The following is a 5,952-nucleotide window of genomic DNA, read 5'->3' as shown; positions in this document are numbered from 1 at the left end:
TATTAAATTAAGTACTCCAAACTACTCAGGAGAGATATTTTTAGCATACCAGGTAAACTTTATAGATACCAGCAAACTACGTGAACTTTAAAATGAATTTATGTTGTTTGAAGATGGAATTATGGCATAGTGCTATACAAAATCTAGTGATAACTAGCTATGATGGAGAGCTTTGCTAATCAATGGATGACGTACGTTATTAATTTATGGGTCCATACATACCCCCGAAGCACCGGAGAGGTTTGTATTGCATTTGGTATTATTTTAGCTATGTTTCTGTTTATTGTTAACTGTACAATTTGCTTAAATGTTTTGCATGTTATTAAACATATGTGGCCCGATCTTATTGCCAAGTCTAAAGACAGAGCAATAGATGTTATGCAGACATATGTCTCTTGGAATGGGCTTTTTAACAATCTTGAAATGTATGTATGACTTCGAATTGAACTCTGAATTGTTGATGATATATGTATTGAAGGCAGTCATGTTTTCACGGCCTGTAACCTTTGTCTTTATCTATTGTCACTACAGTACTTTACTTTACAGTAATTAGTACTGCATGCACTGTAGTATTATACATTATATACATTCTCATTACTTCCTCTCTTTCTCTTTATAGATTGTAAGTGCTGAACATTATGCATCTTGCAACATTGAAGTGGTAGGCTGTCTGTTTTATGACAATCATTAAACACCGATTTGGTCCAATAAATGTTGTTGATCTTGGATTATATCTTGTCCAATCTGAACTTGAAGTATTTCAGTTCCATTTCAAATCAGACAGTATATGTATTTATTTCTGCACTTGTCAGAAATTTATCTCTCATTTAAGTGTTGCGATCTTGCAGGGGTTTCCCGGTTTGGTTGCACGCAATACCAGGAATCAAATTGAAAAGACCAGATCCAAAAAAACTGGAATTACAAGACTTCTTGATTGCATCTCTCTTAGCACATAAGCTCCCAGAGCAATGTCAGGTAATAAGAATTTAAAATATTTTAACAATCTTGAAATGTATGTATGACTTCAAATTGAACTCTGAATTGTTAATGAATTTATTGTGGCATACAATTTAATTACAATATAATTTTGAAGGAAAATTTGACCTGGTGAGGTTTTTGAAGATTGTACAAGAAGCAGACCTTTATGCTCATCTTCGAATAGGACCCTATGCTTGTGCAGAGTGGAACTATGGGTATGTATATTTATAATTTTTGTCAAAAATATTTGTGGAGTTTCACGGCCTGTAACCCTTGTCTTTATCTATTGTCACTACAGTACTTTACTTTACAGTAATTAGTACTACATGCACTGTAGTATTAGAATTTATATATATTCTCATTACTTCCTCTTTTTATCTTTATAGATTGTCAGTGATGAACATTATGCATCTTGCAACATTGAAGTGGTAAGTTTTTTTTTTATGGCAATCATTAAACACTAGTTTGGTCCAATAAATGTTGTTGATCTTGGATTATATCCTCTCCGATCTAAACTTGAAGTATTTCAGTTCCATTTCAAATTGGTCCGTATATGTATTTATTTTTGCACTTGTTAGAAATTTATCTTGCATTGAAGTGTTGCGATCTTGCAGGGGTTTCCCTGTTTGGTTGTACAGGACTTTTCGATTGCATCTCTTTTAGCACGTAAGCTCCAAAAACGCTCGTTCCATGAGGTTGAACAAGCCTATACAAACATCCATTACCCATTGTCTTTCAATCTTTTCAAATGATTACCTCTTGCTTGCAGTAAAATATTCCAAAAAACTTAGTTCCATTCACACTTAAAACCAGGTTGCAAACACCTTGAACTCTTCTATAAATTGGCAAAAGCAATGCCTAATTTCTCACCTGCAAAACATAACTTCTTTCTGCACCTACATATTGACGTACATCTCTTTGCTTCACAGAACATGGAATCCATTAGCATAATCGAACTTACTCAACTGGCAGCATTGTTTCTTTTAGCACTTGTTCTCATGACTCTTCTGATTATGGACATCCTAGAAGTAGAAGCACAAAGGAATAGGAAACCAAGAAACGACCACTAACAATAACATCTCGGATGAGGAGCATAGGAATCTACGACAAGTACTCGGCTATTAGACTATCCATCTACTGCTTTTGCCTCTACAGCATCCATGCCAGGTAATAGAAATACTCAGAAAATTTCTGCATAGTCAATAGATTTTACCTTAACATAGGTAAATTTATCATGCATTGCACATGGGGGCCAAAACTACCAGAAAATCATGTAGAATTAGCTAAAGAATCTGTAGGTTGGAGATGTTATTACTGTTGGATTTGGTGTAGTTTATGCTGATGCAACTATTCATCATATGATACTGTCCACTAACTGATTCAGATATTAAAATCTAGTTAGATGGGCGAACAATAATTCCTTTCCCTCACCATTGCAATTAACTTAAACTCTTTTGTTTTCTTCATGGACGAGGTCATATGGCTGGCTGTCATATCCTTTATTTTGTGAAAAGCTTTGTGAAGACGCAGTTGGAGGATCGATTCACGGCGCAACAACGTACATTGAGTGCTATTGGTCAACGCAAGTTTAGCAGCAGAGATGAAGACAAATTCAAAGGCCGCTAAAATCCATGTAACTCCCACCATCCATTTTCAAATGCTTTGGCTGTAGCTTCAGCATTTTTGAAGTATCCATTCATGACTATGCTGCCCTTGATCATGAATTCACCAATTGTAGTACCGTCATGAAGAACACTTTCCTTTGTGCTGGGATTCTTGATAAAGGCACCTCTGTACACATTTACACTCTGTTCATATTGAATAAGGACTGAGTTTCATATTTATGAATCTTTCCCTGTTTTACTCATCTTCTTCATAATGCAACTTAATGAATTAAAATATCATTTTTTGTGTGTCTATTGCACTCACTTCTCAGAGTGGTCTGAAGGGCACATTTCCAGTGGTAATAACATCCCATTTTTTCAAATTCTTTGGCTGTAGCTTCAACATTTTTGAAGTATCCGTTCACGACTATGCTGCTCTTGATCATGAATTCACCAATTGTAGTACTGTCATGAATAACACTTTCCATTGTGTTGGGATTCTTGATAAAGGTACCTCTGTACACATTTACACTCTGTTCATATTGAGTAAGGACTAAGTTTCATATTTATGAATCTTTCCCTGTTTTACTCATCTTCTTCATAATGCAACTTAATGAATTAAAATGTCATTTTTTGTGTGTCTGTTGCACTCACTTCTCAGAGTGGTCTGAAGGGCACATTTCCAGTGGTAATAGCATCCCATTTATGTTCAGGCCAGCAAGTCTCAAGATTAGGATCTCCACTTGCCAAAAGCTTTTCATACTCCAAAACATCTTCATGATCATCATATCATTTAACAAAACTGTTAAACCCAATAAAAAAGTGCGCCCAAGCATTCATTTCAAACAATACATTATAGTTCATGCAACGATACATATAGGTTACCAAGCAATCCCCGTCCTTTTCAGTAAACAGCTGTCATGGCATAGGCAACTGCCATGGGTTATATTGGTTTTAATTGGTGAGACCGAGGAGCTCTATAATACATGAATGAGCTCTTGTCGAGGGGCATATGCAGAGATCTTACTGGTACAGATTGTTTACTACTACAGAACCAACAAGTTCAGATCTATTGCACTGAACCACTAAACTTGAATCAAAGTCACTACTGTGTCTTACACTCTAAAATTATCCACAGGAAAAATTTCCAACTTCAACAAAAACGAGAAGTTGGAGCTTGTCGCACTCAACTGCCAAAACCTGACAATTGATCTCCTTTATTGTTTTTCCAAGCACTTAATTGGGTAGACGAAACACTTTCCCGATTTGCTTTTGCTGTCACATACATCATTTTATTTGCGATTTGCCTCTGATGTCAGATAGATCACTTAATTGCACCGATTGCTGACATTCCAAAATTTTGTCAATTTGCATATCGAATTCCGCACATCACCGTCGATTTGACAGCTCTACCAGTTAGTAAATGTCTCTCGAGCTTCTCAGCTTTTCAAGAAAGCTTTTGCAATTGTACAACTATGGTATGTCTTCTCATCTGCCACTGCTTCATCCATGATCTCATCTAGGTGTAAGACATTGGTTGTTCAACAAACGCTTCACGAATATTGCAAAAACCTCGGTAGGGACTACCGCTACGACAGTGGCTCCCTTGTTAAATACACAACTATAAATCACGAAATACTTTGGGTACAATTCAACAACAGGTTGTCTTAAGCTGTGAATTTAATAATGATGTGTTCATATAAATCGGCAATTTTATTTTAAAATTTTTATATGTACTTGTGGATAATTTACAAAGTTTATATATTTAAGGTTGATTGCTTAGAATTTGTTTTAAGATGTTATTGCCTTTTCAATATGTGTATTTATTTCATTTATTTTTAATTATTAATATATTTCTAGTTGCAAATTATGTTTGTTGATATCTATTCGGAAGTTGTTGTTGTTGTTTTCCTTTTTTTTTTTTTTTTTTTTTTTTTTTAAAGTACGAAAAAAGCTTGATTGTATTTAAATCATATAAAAAATCATATACATTTGATATAGTCTGATATGTGCTATAACACCAAAACCTATACAATACTGTAGAGGAGACAAAAAATTTCTGATATGACTGATAGCCAAAATTCCACCAGAACTAGTGAAGAAAAAGGAGATTACGTGCTGCCAGAAAGCTATCATCCAAAAGGGAAAAAAACCTTAAACAGGAAGCTCGTCTGGATCAAGTCAAACCCCCAATAAATGCATCATCTATCACCTGTGAGAAGATATACATAACATGCTATAAGGAGCAAGATAAACAGTATCCTGTAAACATACCTAGGAATTTTGAGATGAAAAAAAAAAGGAGTTAAGTGCTAGGAAGAGAAAATTCCTGGATCGAATGAGTTTCAGCTTGAGATTTTATATCCATATTCCAGTTGCCCATTTGTTGAAGGAGACCTTTTTTGATAATATATCAACTAGGGAGTTTTGAGTTCTATTGACATGCTGAATAGAATAGTCATCCCTCCTACCCCATAGTGAATTGATTCTGTTCAACCAACCAGATAGATGTTGCTTTTAATATGGTTCTTCCCTATAACATGATTAATTATTATTTTGGAATCACCAAAAATCTGTAGGAACAGAATATTTAGAAAATGGCCGAAAAACAGAAGTCCTGTTAGCACCATTGCCTCTGCTTTGTTATTTATTCCATTTCCCCCATTCCCGAAAATTTGGAATTGTTGATCATCGTCCATAACAATGAGGACCCCACATCCACATATGCCATTTTCAGCCGCCCCATCAAAAAATGCTCTTGGGAATACCATGAAATCTGACAATTTCTCTTTTGATTTTCCTTTGTTAATTAGTGGGAGATTGGCAGGAATAGAGTTATAGAGAGAGATAATGTTGTCAAAAACTACCACAAATCCCTCCTTTTTGTTTTGAAACAAAATATTGTTCCTCCATTTCCATATATACCAGAGAACTAGTTGCGGGATTGGTCTCCAGGATTCTTTCTGGCAACTCCACCAATCTATAGCTTCTTTTATTGAAGGATGTAATACAAAATTAAACCCAAAATATGAAGCAAGGTTTCTCCAAAGTTGCTGTGATATAGAACATTGAAGAAACATGTGGAAATCATTTTCTTCAACTAATTTGCAAATAAAACAAAAACCAAGCCCATACCAATTCCTCTTCTGCAAGTTTTCCCACGACAGACTTTTGTTATGGAAGACCAACCATGAGAAAATGATGATTTTATAAGGACATCTAGTTTTCCATAAAGCTAAAGGAAAGATAGAATGTGATTGATAACTGTTTAAACTGATAATATTTGAGTAGATATCCTTTACACTGATTGTATACACTCCACTCATCCCCTTCCAGATAAGGACATCATCTTCCTTGGTGCGACAAAAAC

This window comes from Pinus tabuliformis, chromosome J (genome assembly GCF_031772625.1).
Source record: "Pinus tabuliformis cultivar Carrire ecotype Pingquan chromosome J, CPIR1, whole genome shotgun sequence".
In the NCBI taxonomy this organism is placed as follows: Eukaryota; Viridiplantae; Streptophyta; class Pinopsida; order Pinales; family Pinaceae; genus Pinus; species Pinus tabuliformis.
This window is presented reverse-complemented; position numbering follows the sequence as displayed.